Source organism: Balaenoptera borealis (assembly GCF_965194805.1).
Source record: "Balaenoptera borealis genome assembly, chromosome: X".
Lineage (NCBI taxonomy): Eukaryota > Metazoa > Chordata > Mammalia > Artiodactyla > Balaenopteridae > Balaenoptera > Balaenoptera borealis.
In genome coordinates this window covers 7,050,859-7,066,024 of record NC_138881.1, presented here as the reverse complement: position 1 = coordinate 7,066,024, position 15,166 = coordinate 7,050,859, and the positions used below count along the sequence as shown (strand labels likewise).

At 46.9% G+C, this 15,166-nt stretch overlaps 1 long non-coding RNA gene across 2 annotated transcripts in view; it reads right to left on the bottom strand.

Annotated features, from left to right (window-relative positions):
* Positions 1 to 6,607, bottom strand: part of LOC309620003 — a 42,226-nt gene extending 35,619 nt beyond the window's left edge. Inside the window, exon 1 of one of the 2 annotated variants that reach the window (XR_014239362.1) lies at positions 6,488 to 6,607. This is a non-coding gene — a long non-coding RNA (uncharacterized lncRNA). The remainder of the gene's footprint in view (positions 1 to 6,487) is intronic. The other variant, XR_014239363.1, reaches the window with a different exon arrangement.
* Positions 6,608 to 15,166: the final 8,559 nt, after the last annotated feature.

The following is a 15,166-nucleotide window of genomic DNA, read 5'->3' as shown; positions in this document are numbered from 1 at the left end:
CACTGTTGGTAGGAATGTCAATTGGTGCAGCCATTATGGAAAACAGTATGGAGGTTGCTCAAAAACCTAAAAATAGAGTTATCATATGATCCAGCAATCCCACTTCTGGCTGTATATCTGGAAAAGATGAAAACTCTAAGTTGGAAAGATGCATGCACCCCAATGTTCACTGCAGCATTATTTACAACAGCCAAGACATGGAACAACCCAAGTGCTCATCAACAGATGACTGGATTAAGAAGATGCGGCATACGCATACAATGGAATATTACTCAGCCATAAAAAGAATGAAATGCTGCCATTTGCAACAACGTGGATGGACCTAGAGAATATTATGCTTAGTGAAATAAGTCAGACAGAGAACGACAAATACCGTATGACATCACTTATATGTGGAATCTAAAAAAATAACACAAATGAATGTATATGCAAAACAGAAACAGACTCACAAATACAGAAAACAAACTTGTGGTTACCAGTGGGGAGAGGGAAGGGGAGAGGAACAAATTAGGTGTATGGGATTAACAGATACAAACTACTACATATTAAACAGATAAGCAACAAGAATATACTGTATAGCACAGGGAATTATACCCATTATCTTGTAATAATCTATAATGGCGTATAATCTGCAAAATACTGAATCACTATGCTGTACACCTGAGACTAACACAATATTGTAAATCAACTATACTTTGGTAAAAATAAAATGATGCTTTCCGGGAAGGCGGGGGAGCAGATGAAGGCAGAATGTGGGAATCAGGGTGTAGACTAGGTGCCTTTGGGGCCATACAGATGCCTTCAAGAGGGAGGCAAGCCGGCCGCAGTGGAGGAGAGCTGGCAGCTGGCACACAGTGGCCACATGTAAATATGGGCCCCGTTGCTACCAGATACTCAGTTTCTCAAGAGGGCCAGGGACTCGGATGGTTGATGGGAAAACAATGAAGTTTTACATGTTGCCACCTAATCGAGATTTCCCTGAAACACAAGAGTGGGGAAGCACTGGGCAGGTTGGAAAACCTGTTGGTGGGATTTAGTTTGGCCTGGTGGCAACCTCTGATCAAGACTGGCACTCGGAAGTGTGCAGGGAGGGGCTTCCCTGGTGGCGCAGTGGTTAAGAATCTGCCTGCCAATGCAGGGCACACGGGTTCAAGCCCTGGTCTGGGAAGATCCCACATGCCGCGGAGCGACTGGGCCCGTGAGCCACAACTACTGAGCCTGCGCGTCTGGAGCCTGTGCCCCGCAACGGGAGAGGCCGCGACGGTGAGAGGCCCGCGCACCGCGATGAGGAGTGGCCCCCGTTCCCCGCAACTGGAGAAAGCCCTTGCACAGAAACGAAGACCCAACACAGCCAAAAATAAATATAAATTAAAAAAAAAAAAAAAAAAAGAAGTGTGCAGGGAGGGGTTTCCTCATCCCCGTGACTGAGGTTTGGTAGGTTCACTGGATGGAGTCTACGGACGCCAAACACCTGCAGTGCTGGCATAGCTCTGCACAACGAAGACTTGTCCTGATAAAATGGCAAAGGTCCCACTAGAGAGGCGGGGCACTTCAGGACTTGAGGAGGACAGCATGAGAAACTAGGTAATCCAGAAAGCTTCTCCATCTTATTTCCGGGATACAATTATCTACAGACAGCTATCTATTTATCTATCCATCCATCCATTCATCTGCTATCTATTTATCAATATACGCACATAAAACTTTTTTTTTCTGGTCAAGAATTTTTGAGGCAATGGTAAAATGTGTACTGTCAATGGCCTTATTGATTTTTATTCAGTAGGACATTTTATTACACATTTAAATTTATGTATTCAGATTAACCCATGAAAAGCTTCATGAGCACCTCCACCCAGGCAGCTTGCTTCTCTACCTTCACGACAATATTCCTTTATCCATTCATAAACCCATACACCACACTCTTGAGTACATTCCCATGGAAGTTGCCAGCACAGTGGCCCTTAAATCATCACAACTTTCTACTCTTCTCTCTCATTCATATGATTTTCTAATCCTCTATTAATGTTTAAAAAAATGCCCAGTGATATACAATGAAAATAATTATTTTTCTAAACCTGCCTAGGTAACCTGACCATATGTTAGGTGAGGTTTTACAGACTTGTACTGTAAAGATATAAATTTATATTACACAGAAGAAATACAGGAGAAAAAATGCTGATTAAAAGGCATCATACTGAATAGTGAGTGACAATGTGCACTGAGGAAGAAAAATGGAAGTGAGATTGAATTGTAAGTATGAGGTTCTAGAATGGGAGATTCTGAATGCCAACTGGCCACTCATTTCCAGAATGGAATGCATAGTAGCACCGTACTTATTCAAGTTTGATTTAAGTCTTTACATGTTCACTGTCTTGTGATCAGAAATATAAAGAAGAATCCACAATGCACTGTGTACAAGGGCTGTCCCTGATCACTGTCTGAAATCATCTTATTCACTTCTATCTCAGCCCTCCAGTACCTAAACTCTGTGAGGGCAAGACCTAATGGGTCTTGTTGAGCAATTAGAGTAGGAGCTGGCAGTTAGCAGGCTGTTTTAGTTTGCTAGGGCCACTGCACAGAATATCACTGACCGGGGGGCTTAAACAACAGAAGTGTATGGTGTTGCAGTTCTGGAGACTGGAGGTCTGAGATCAAGGTGCTGGCAGGGCCAAGCTCCTTCTGCAGGTACTTGGGAAGGGTCCGTTCCAGGCCTCTCTCCTAGCACCTGGTAGTTCTCTGGCTTGTGGCAGCAGAACTCCAATCTTCGCAAGGAGTTCTCTCTACCTGTGTCTCCAAACTTCCCTTTTTAAAAGGACATCAGTCATACTGAATTAGTCCCCTCCCCTGCCCCAAACTACAGTATGGCCTCATCCTAACTTAACTAATTACTTCTGAAATAGACTATTTCCAAATAAGGTCACATTCTGCTGTCCTGGGGGTTCGGATTTCAACATATGACCTTTAGGGAGACACAATTCAACCCATAACGTAAGCACACATTACATACATAGTGAATAAATGAATAATGAAACAGGGAAAGAGCCTGCCTGGGCACCATTCTACTCCCTAGTGACCAGGTCACTGCACATGTCTGATGACATCTACTCCACGAGATAGAATTCTGTAAAATATCTGACAATAGTATTTTATCTTGATTCTTTATAAACACACGATAGTGATTCCTTGAGTGACATGGATTGTGACACTGTATGAATTGCATATAGTTTAATAACAGTTAAAGTAGAGGTGCATAAAGAATTTTAGGAAGGATACCCAGTTAAACCTACAGAGTGGCTTCTAGTGTGACCTGTTGGCCTGAGCTGAACCTTTAAGTTTGGACCCTGGGCACACCGCAACCCAAGGTCTGAAAACCCACTACTCTAAAGTGGAAGTTCGGGAAACGGTCCCCTGTCCCACATGTGCTCCTGAGCTTCAGATACGCAGACTTTCCTCTCATTTGGCTTCTAGCATCACCCTAGGTATCTGTTGTCTTCTGACCTGTTTTGTCTTCTTATTCATCCTATACTTGACCAACCCTGACTGGTCACTTACTTGTATCACAGGAGACAAACTCATTGCAGAAATTCTTAGACATTTTACACGTAATCTCTCAAAGGTTACAACTTTAACAGAGAGGAACTTTCTGTCACGTATGGAAACGTCAACACCTGCATGTCTACTGTGCGAGCTGCTTTTGTTCCTAACTGCTATTGCACAGATCTGTGCTGGACCTTCTGGGGTTGCAGAAAAATAAGCACCATGAGGGGAAGAAGCCAGACCTGATTTTTTTCATTTGCAACTGTATTTCCAGTTTGTGAACAGCACCTGGCATATATTTGTTTTCTTACTGAGATTCCCTTCCTGCTGGGAACCTAAGTGCTAATTGCTTGGCCTTCAGCAGAATGACTGAAACTAACTAACATGGGGCCCCTGTGGAAGGCATTTTATGTACTTCTGTACTTTAGGCTGCGCCCTGCAAGCTGCTGGGAAGGTGTTCCTCCATTATTTAAAATACTTTTTCCTATATGTTGTTTTCTCTGTCAATAAACACCCTCACTTTCAAGACAACCACATATCTACTGAGTCAGCTTGACATTTGGGTAAGACTTTCTTTAAACCATTTCAAATATGGGTTCCTCCCACGTGAGACTGATACTAAAAAATCAGTGGCCAGCCACTTGGCCAGGGAGTGGAAGAAACAGATCTCAAAGCAAGCTTTCTGACGCTAAGCTCAGCGTTCTTCCCAGGAAAACATCCAAATGACTCTCTTACTTAAGAGACAAAAAACGGAAAGAGGAACACACAGCTTTTATAATTCATAGATCTAAAACTGGGAGCGACACGTGCCAGTCACCTCATTCTATAGGTGGGGAAACTGAGGCCCCAACATTCCCCCAAAGGGTCACAATATAGTAATGGAAAAAGAGTGTCTAGAACACAACATCTAATAGAAATATAATGCTAGCCTCAGACGCCAGCCATATTTGTAACTGAAAATCTTCTCACAGTGCCATTAGAAAAATAAGAAACAGATGAAATTAATTTTAATAATACATGTAACCGATCCAATACATCAAAAATATTATCATTTCAGCTTGTAATTAATATATAAATTATTAAGGGACATTTTACACTCTTCTTCTCACACCAAGTCTTTGAAATATTCTTACAGCGCATCTCAATTCAGGCTAGCCACATTTCACGGGTTCAGTAGCTGCATGTGGCCCGGGGCTGCCCTCTTGGACAGCACAGCTCCAGAGCAGCCCTTCAGCCCCAGTCTAATTTTCTTCTCCGCAACTACACCCCTGGCTCCCAGGCTTACACACCACCAGAACTTGTAAAATATTAATCGTAAACAGCTGGTGCTTATTTTGAATCACCGTGCGTGGAAGATACGAGGGGTAGCAAGCAGCTGGGAGGTATATTTCGTTCATGGAAGATGTTTTAAATTTTAACTCCTGTCCAAGAAATGCAAATCAGTAATAAAAACTAGATTATAAATTTCAGAGTGGGACCTAACATTTAAAATATTTGTGTTCTGAAGATAAAGGTGACTAATACACGTGTGACGTAATGCTTCCAGTATTGCTGAGTTTCGTTCTTTTGAGTTATTTTCAATTATGGTAACATTCCATTAAAACTCACCCCTGGGGCTTCCCTGGTGGCGCAGTGGTTGAGAATCTGCCTGCTAATGCAGGGGACACGGGTTCGAGCCCTGGTCTGGGAAGATCCCACATGCCGCGGAGCAACTGGGCCCGTGAGCCACAACTACTGAGCCTGCGCGTCTGGAGCCTGTGCTCCGCAACAGGAGAGGCCGCGATAGTGAGAGGCCCGCGCACCGCGATGAAGAGTGGCCCCCGCTTGCCGCAACTAGAGAAAGCCCTCGCACAGAAACGAAAGGCAAAAAAGAGTTTCTGTGTCCATGTAAGTTTGGGCAACACTGGGCTAATCATATTAATTACGCTGGGGTTTGGCTGCCTGTGACCAAAGCTGAAGAGACTCCATATTCTCTCCAGCATCCCGGGCTGTTTCCCTCCCCTCTCGTCTGCAGCTTGTACCCTCAGTCTTCATGCTTACTGCCTCCTATCTGCAAGATGGTTTCCCCAATATGTGTGTTCTAGACTCGAATAAGAGAAGAGGGAGGGAGGGACGGAAAGAGGCAGGAAGGGAGGAAAGATGCTTCCGGCTGAAAGCTAAAACGTTCCCCCAAATCTCCAGGAGGGTCCTACTCAGGCTCATCGGCTAGAACGAGATCCCACGGCTCGCTGCAGCTTCAAGGGAAGCTGGGAAGGTGCATAGTTTAACAAAGCACACTACGGTGGTGAACTCAGTCACCCTCGTCTACCTGAGAATGACGGCGGAAACGGAATCTGGGCTGCTCCGGATCTGCCACACGGAGTCAAAGCTTTCTTAGAGCCATTTACTAAAGATTTTGCTTTCTGCGTGTCAAATGGGGGACCATTAATCTCTTCCCCCCCCCCCCATAAAATTCTCATTTTTTCATGGAGGAACTTGAAGAACTGCTGTCCGGTTAAGTATGCTTTGGGTGAAGCTGCAACCACGCGTCATTCTGGGACAGCCACGCGTCCTGAAAAGGAGACGCACAGAGGGTCTGAGGAAGACCCCGTCTCTCCTAACGTGAATCCTAACGTCTCTCCTGCCCCGGGCGTCCTGTGTCAGCTCCTACGTTCCTACAGCCTCTCTCGGAGCCTCAGCTGGTCCCACGACCTCTCTTCGGGCCACCAGGCATACGTGGAACTCGCTCCTCCAATGCAAGTTTCTGCTTTCCCCACGGAAGGAGCGGACATGCACACAGCGACCCCGTCCCGCTCCCTCTGCCTCGGACACAGCCTGCAGTGACAGCGGCCAGGTGGTGAAAATGAGCGCAAGTCCCCCAGAGTTCCAGAAACACCCGCCAGTCACTCGACGCCAGCCGCTGCCTGCCTCCAGATTCCTGTTACGCGAGCAAACAGTAAGGCTCTCTTACCGTACGAGGAAAGCCGCCTCGTCGTGGCAGCGTGTCACTCGCCCGTCCGCCCGCGACGCCTCACTCCCGCAGCCTCAGGCCCGCGGCGTCCTTCGCCGCCGCCGGCTCCGCGCACCCGACCGCAGCTTCCGGTTCTCGTTCCGGTTCAAGATGGCGGCGGCGGCCAGAGAGGAAAACCTTGCTCCGAGCAAACCCTGAAGCCCGCGGAGCGACTCCTACTACAGAAGACCCACCGCGGCGGGGAGGGCAGGTGGGAAGCGCTGGGACACACCCTCTCCCCTCAGAGGACCCCCTGGCCCGGCCCGGCCGCCCACCCAGTCGGGAGGGAACTTGAAATCCGGAGCTGCCCAACCCCCACCCCAGGAGGGAAGGGTTGGAACGCCACCTTTGAAGGTGTCACCTGAGCGAGGAGCCCCCAAACAGGTAGCGCTGAAAACCGAGGAGTCGCGCCTCCATGAGGCCCACAGCCTCGGCTCTTACAGGGCTCGCCTCTCAGACTGGCACGGCGGGGCCCAGCGCAGAAGAGGCCTCAGGAGGCGTGAGGGCCGCCGGGACGCGGTGGGAGCGGGGCTCGTTTGCCTGCCATGCACCGTGGTCCTGAGGGGCCGGCACCTGGTTTGACATGCGTCTGGGAGCCAGCTGGGGTTTTCTCCGGCGATGGAGGCTGGCAGGTGCCATCTTCCTTCTTTTTTTTTTTTTTTAAACTCTGGATCCAGAGCTTTCCACAACAGATGAGAAGCTTAGATGCACCCGGGACTGCGCTCTGGAATGGGTGCCGGCGTTCCTTGCTGACAGCCAGTGTTTCACGGAAGGGCCGTGGGCCCTTGTGGAGGGTTCAGCACTCAGCGTCAGCCTGCGACCTGGGTCTCGGTTCCTGGTTAGCTCTGTCGTTCACTTGACAGCCTGGAGACCTACCCTGATCCGCAGCCGACTCCTTTCTCAGGGGGTGGGGTGGACTCGCTTTCCCCAGCTGCTGCCTGCGCTCTTGCCCCGAGCTGAGTGGACCATTTGGAAGGACAGTACTGCCTTCTGTTTGACTCCAGTCAATTCTCTACTGCCTCAGCCATTCACAGGATTGGATCGCCTCTGATGTTTGGTATTTTCGTTATCTCAGGAGCACCTTGTAATTGCCATGCATCTTTGGATGCTGAAATGTGCCCTGCTGGCCGTCCTGGTACAAGGTGAACCAGTCTCCAGCCCTAGGTAGGCTTGGTCCTGACCTTTCTTTTCCCACCAAGGTTCCAGCAGGTCTGTGGGTTTTGAAAATATTCTCATTGTTTTCTGGGAGACAGTATAGCTTAGCCAGCATCCAAGATGGCACCCAATGAGTCTTCCCTCCTGATAGTCACATCCTTGTGCAGTTCCCTCCACATCAGTGAGGGCTGACCAGTACTATATGATAACGGATAGAATATTATGGACCTCTTTGGTTGTGACTTTGGCAAGATGGGTCATAAAAGGCATTGCCACTTGTTGCCTTGCTCTCTCTTGGATCACCTGCTCTGGGGGAAGCCAGTTGTCGTATCATGAACACAGTCAAGCATCCCAATGGAGAGGTCTTTGGGATGAAGAACTGAGGCTTCCTGACCACTAGCCAGCACCAAATTGCCAGCTCTTTCTACACCCCGTCTTGGAACTGGATCCTCCTCCAGTCCCAGTCAAGCCTTCAGATGACTGCGGCCCTGGCTGACACCTTGACTGCAACCTCACGGGAGACCCTGAGCCAGCACCACCGAGGTAGGCTGCTCCCAAATTCCTGACCCATTGAAACTAGGAGGTAATGGTCCTTATTGTTTTAGACTGCCAAGTTTCGGTGCAATTTGTTACACAGAAACAGGTAGCATATATAATAGTTCAGCGGCCAGCCATGGCCACCAGAAGTTCTTGCAAAGTCCCCTGCTTTTTTGCTAGACTATTATAGAGTTTGTGGCACAAAAGTGCCCATATAGGATTTTCCATTTGGGACATGAGTAAGTACTTTTAAAGTACTTAATCAATACTTTAAAAGTACCTTAGCACTTAGTACTTCAGTACTTTTCAGTATTTATTAATTTGGAAAAATCAGAAGTGGTGTGAGAATGCAAAGAAAAAAAGGTAAAATAATATTTAAAAATGTAATTGAGATAAGAAATGTAATTGAATTTAAAAAAATCGAGAATGTCAGCTCCGGGAGCCAAACATTTCCCCACTGAGTTTATCTGAGACCCTGGATGGCTGCAATAGGCTGCTGGAATTGAGTATTACGTCTCCTTCATCCTACTCTTTACTTTTTGAAGGTGAGTTTTTTTTCTTTACTCTTGTAAAGATACAATATGAGAGCCCTGCCCAGGTGCCAAAATGGAAACATACATGCATTAAATGAGAAACTGTATGTTTCGTGTGTAAACAATGAAGGATTTGCAGGTAATATATGTGGAAGAGGCATGTTGAGTGAGTCAGCATCCAGCCTGGCTTCCTGGATTCTGGACAAGTCATTAATTTTCTGCATCTGTGTGCTCCTTTGTAAGCGGGGAGATGGAAGAAGGTTCTTGTGAGGGTTCGATGAGATAGTTCACTGGAGCCGCTTCCATTCTGTTCTGTTTTTGTTGTGATTATGATATACAATTAAATTGCATTAAGTAACTGCATTATTAAACGCGAACATGGTTATAAGGGACGGGTCAAATAGCGCACGTTACAATGCAAATAGAACCTGAGCCCGATGAACCACAGCTGATATTTAACCTAATCCAATCTCAATGAGGTGGCCGGCACATGCATTTAGTATGATTAAAACAAAAATGGGGTCATTTAATACACAAATATTACTCTAAATTTTTACCTTGTACAATTAGCACAAAATATCTTTTCATCGTGATTATCCATTGTTGTTAAAAACATAGTGAATTGTTCCTGCGGCAGGCAAAGCTAAAGTGAAATATAATCTTCCCTCTCAGCCCTGAGATGAAAAAGTAAAGACACAGTGTGTCACTCAGAAGGAACTTACACACACAATTTTGAAAATGCAGTGTCTTCATACATCGGCTTTCTTTTTCTTTCTGTTGATGACAGCGTAACAATTTAATATTAGCCCTTAATGAACATCTCTGACGTTCAGCTTATTAACTTTTGAAGATGTAGGACAAAGAGTTAAAATTGACTGGAAACTCTTGATAGAATGATGGGTGTTAGACATCAGGACTTGATGGCTGTAACCCTCATGGCTGTCCCATTGGGTGACATTCATACCAATAAACAGAAGGAAAATTTCCATTTTCAACTTTGGACTCTGAACATTAGGTTTCATTTACAAGCTGATTTGTCCTGATTACTTAGAATTATCCGATAGAGATCAGGAGCAGAAGCCCTTCTGAAGCCCCTGCTTAGCTGTCCCCCCCCCCCCCCCCCCGGGGGACCCTGCCTCCCTGCTAATCGCCTTCTGTTTGTACTCTGCAGATCCAGGCCACATTTTAATAGGGATGTTAAAGATGTTTGCCAAGCACCCAGTCAGCCGGAAGACCGCTGGCAGGTTCACGGTGTCATTTTATTGAAAACAAAGTGGCATGTTTTTTTTGGAATACATTTACATAAGAAGGGAAGGCTTAAAGGGAGAGAGAAAGGCAATTTGCTTGTGAGGGCTTTGATCCCGTCAGGCATCCTGAAAACCTTTAATGATGAGTTGTTCTTTGCTCACACCCAGTGGGGCTGAGTCTGGTCTGCAGACAGGGAATAGGGTATATAGCTCTTCTCGCCCTTCCCGCTGTCACCCACACCTGGGCCCTACCTGGGCACCTGCCTACCTACCAGGAGGACCTAGTTCCTGGTGCAAAGAGCAGGCAGGTAGAGGGGGAGAGGAGGTCCCTGTGTACTGCTCTCTAAGCTGATCTAATTTTTTAAAATCTAAATTTATTTATTTATTTCATTTTTTATTTTTGGCTGCATTGGGTCTTCGTTGCTGCGCGCGGGCTTTCTCTAGTTGTGGAGAGCTGGGGTTCCCCTTCGTTGCGGTGCGCGGGCTTCTCGTTGCAGTGGCTTCTCTTGTCGCGGAGGATGGGCTCTAGGCGCGCGGGCTTCAGTAGTTGTGGCTTGTGGGCTCTAGAGCTCAGGCTCAGTAGTTGTGGCGCCCGGGCTTAGTTGCTCCGCGGCATGTGGGATCTTCCCGGACCAGGGCTCGAACCTGTGTCCCGTGCATTGGCAAGCGGATTCTTAACCACTGCGCCACCAGGAAAGTCCCGTAAGCTGATCTAATTTTGTTTTACTGTTTTTCTGTGTTGTGCTTGCTTCACGATTTTCTCGCTTTGGCCCAAGGGACCTTTTTTCCAGGAGCAAACCTGGGAATACAGGAGGTTTAGGTTTATTATGCTAAATTATAGTCAGCATGTTAGTGGAAGGTTAATACGGGAGATGCAGTGGCCACTGCTTCCCTCAGACTCGGGCACCAGGTATGGAAAGCTTCCTGTGCCTTATAGGAACATGAGACCAGGTCTTGGTCACTGGGATGAGAGAACAGATAACAGCCACCGCGAATTGTGGCAGAGAGTACTGGTGGCCCAGGTTCAAAGTTTCAGTCTTGAGAATGTTGTTGCCTCAGCTCACAGTTGAAAAATAACGACCTCTGCCTTGAAAGAGGCCCTTAACGTCTGCCGCTCGTGTAATTTGTTAGTTGTTGAAAAGATAGTTTACTACTTTAACCTGTGTGGGTGTATATGCACATCATGAGTGTGTATGGGTATATATGTGTTTCTGTATGGTTGTGCGTACTTAAAAGATAAACTAAGGCATGTTAACAATTTTAAGAGTTTGAGCAAAAATTGATTTGAATCAGGCAGTGCCTAACCGGAAGTGGTTAGGAATGCTCCACCGACAGGAGCTGGGGTAGACTTGGATAGAGAAAAAGCGGAAGCAAAGTAAGGAAATGATTGGTTGGCTATAACTTCACGCCTAGTTGGCTGTTTGGGATTGATTCTGGTTTCCTGACTAGGCTTCCACCGTATAAGAGCCCCCTCAGTCTAATGGCCTCCTTGTTTCATTAGTTTAACAGTGCACGTGTGTACAGGGGCACGTGTGTGCATGCATGAGTGTTCACAGGTGTGTGTGCCTTCATGTGTGTGCACGTGTATGCATGCGTGCAGATGTGTATGTGCACACACGTTTGTGCAAGTGCGTGTGCATTTATGTTTGCATGTTTATCTTTGCTCACTGTACGCAACCTGTGGTAACCTCTCCTGTACTTCAGTCTGTTTTTCCCACCACTGCTGCTTGCTTTAATGTTTGTATGTAATCAGAAATGATTTTGAGGCCCCCGAATACTAGACTGCAGCTTCAAGGAATTAATGCGTCAGGAGGAGCAGACTGATTATGGCAGAGCGAGGTTATTTGAACGTAACTCCCAGCAATCCGGGACCGCAGGAAGGAACAGGAGCAGCGGCCCTGGGAGCAGGTTCCTGCCTCCCTGCTCTAGATGGGAGGGTGCCCGTTGCCTAGAGACCAGGGTGAAGGGCTCAGGTAACAAAAGATGTCCTGGGGCTCCTGTGAAGGGCAGTAGCTTCCAGGGCTGAGGCGGCTGCCGAGCCTGGCGCGGCTCCGTGCCGCGCTTGGCTCCCAGGCTGCTGTGTAGACTGTGGGAGTAGCATCACGTTGGTGCATCAGACAAAAACGCCGCCGCGCTAGACCACCACAACCTGCCTCTTCAGTTAAATGAAGACCAGCTGATGCTTGGAGACATGTCTTTTCCATTGTTTCTCTTCCTTTCTTTTCATCTCCTTTTTCCTTTCACTCTCCTCTCTCTTCTCCCCTTTCCACCTGTCACTCTCCCTCCCTCCTTTAAAAAAAAAAAATCAAATGGTTATAAAACCACTTTTCTGCCTAGGCGACCCTCATAATCAGATGGAAAGTCTGGCACAGTATTTATCCCGATACGTAACCGTGTTTTTCCTGTAGACGTAACATTTACTCCCTAAGCTTTTCTTACATTTATTCCCGTATTTTTTCCCAATGTCCTACTAAGTCGTCTTCTTAAATGTAAAAGCAAGATACAGCCTCTACTTCCGCTTAATATCATGTGGGCCGAGGAGGCTCTGCACTATGTATCCGGTTGGGCTAGAGCCATGGAAACGCAAGCAGAGGCAGCGCTGGGGCGCTTTACAGCACGGCGGCTCACGACGTTGATCTGCTCGAGGCGGCCGCGCCACGTGAGTCACCCCGCAGGCCGTCGCCGTGGGGATAAAAGCCACCGTGCTTCTTGGGTGCTTTGCCTGCCGGGCAGCGTAAGTGCTCTGCTTGCTCGTCACACACCGCCCTTGGCCCTCACGGATGTCCCTACTCAGCTTCTCTCCGTTCGCTGAAGGAAGGCGTGAGCGTTCCTCCAGAGGGCACAGGACCAGGAAGCTGTGATTCTAACCCGGGCCATCGGCCTCCCATCCAAATCTAACATGTGCAGCAACCAACAGCTGTCAAAGGACACGTGCAGCAACAAAACGTGAGAGAGCGCCAATCCAGAGGCAGCAGTGAAGGACGAGCTTGCAGTCTGGGTCTCAGATCTTCCCCACGGCTTACTTACTTAAACTCTAGGTGGTTTGGCGAGGGTGGGTGAGGGGAGGCTGGTTAGTAATATGCACTCTTGGGGCCCGCACGGGACCTGCTGAAACAGGTGGGGCCACCCTTGGTGTCTGAACGAGCCCTCCTTTGGGGCTTGCTGATTGTCATTGGTGCTCAAGTTTGGGACCCATGGCTCCAGGGTGAGCTCTACAGCCGTTGCAGATTCTGAGGCCACTTTCTCTCCTCCCACAATATGAACCCAAGCTGTGACCAAGGGGGTTGAGCAGGAGGGAGAACGCAAGTATGAATGGGAAAGGGGAGGGCATGTGACAAGGGTATTTAGGTTGCCACCCATGTGGTCATCAATGCTTCAGCTCTCTGCCATCAGGGTAAAGGCTTGCAGTTGGGTTATAATTATTCCTGAGCGGCACCTTTCTTCTGAGAGAGTCACAGCTTAGAAGATTCTGCAGTGAAGAAGCTGGTTTTTAAATTCTACTACAAACTCCAGATTCTTCCTACCCTCCCCAGTATGCATCACCTCCCCTGACTTGGCGAGCTCCTCACCCCTGGGAGGCTGATGTAATGAGAATTAGATGCTAAACCAGGAGGCCAAGAGGCAGGGCTCCTGGGTTCTCTCTCACTCCAGGGCCTCTCACTTGCTTTAATTTCAGCAGTGCCTCAGGCAGGTTAGCCCAGGGCCCTGTGAGGTAACTGCACAATGACCCAAAGCTGCTGGGTCATTCTTTTATTAGGCTCTTCCACAGTCTAGTGGATTTCATGATTAGGAAGTAATTTCATTCCCTAAAGCATACCGAAGACCCAGGCTACGCTGGGAGAACATTGGTTCAGTTGCCGCTGTCTCCCAGCTGAGACTTAAGAAAACAAAAGAAACAATTTCGTATGATAATATTAGCAAATACGTCTTCTATAAGCCCTGTCTTCATGCCTTTTGAATTGCATTGTCTCCTCCCCATATTGTTGACTTACTTGTATAAAGGATTTTGCTGTGCAAAGTGGGGAAAATTATTTCACGCTTGCTTTGATCAGAAATCTGTTGAGGTGGCTAAACCATTCAGTATATTCTAGTGTGGTTAGCTTTGCTAAGGGAAGGGAAAGGCGATCAAATCATTAGCATAAATTAAGAGGCCTAAGTGCTGTCTTGAATATTTTTAGATGGATTTGAAAAGTAGTGTAAATTTAAGAAGGTCAAAGATGCTGGGAATCTCAGGCATGCACATTGTTCATTATTTTAGCAATATTCTAATACCATGTTTCTCATGTGTCATCTGACATCTAGATTATGTAAAGCCAAAATGAGGTCACCGTGACAACCATCTGTGCCATTAATTCATTGTTATGAGTTAATTTGGATTAGGATCTCGGCTAAATTATGAAATGTTTGGCCTTTGTTTTAGCTGAAGACCATTTGGTGGTGATTTGCATTACTTCCAGTTTCTGGATTCGGGCAGCTAATGCTGCCTTTTTCTCCCCTCCCATGAAAAGGAGTAATCCCTTCATAATAGAATTTGTAACTTTACGTAAGAGGAATTGGCTTACAACTTTGTGGAGGGCGGGTGGTGGTGCTGGTGGTGTGTCTACTACTTAATGATAATAAAATATTTGTTTTTAAAATACCTCGAAGCTTCCAGGATTTTATTTACCGATTATATCAAGTAATTGCCCACGGATATATGGCATTATGGAAACTTGCAAAAGTGAAAGATTAGTTGGTAGGCCACAAGTAAATTATGGCTGGAAGAGCAAAAATGACCTAAAATTAATGAAAAATATGTGGCCTCATCCAGTAGTAGTCACTTACAGATGACAACAAAAGTTGCCCAAAACGTAGTTATGTAATTAGTTTGATGTGGGAAGCTGAGTTGCCAAGGAGTCCTGGGACACTGTAGCTGGCCTGCAGGGGGCTACAGAGGGCCCGTGGGAGTAAGCCCTGGAATCTGGCCAACCTGGAAGGGTCTGCTGGGCAGGCTGTAGGTGACAACCGGTAAGAAAAAAAGTCTCAGGATAAGTTACGAACCTTTATGCCGGTGTAAAAAAGGTCTTAATTGTTTTTATTAGTTGCATTATTGCTCTATCTAATTATGTTAAGTATAGATAAGAGTAAATGAGAAACAAAGTTGAGTTTAGGAATTAAAGTCTGGATTT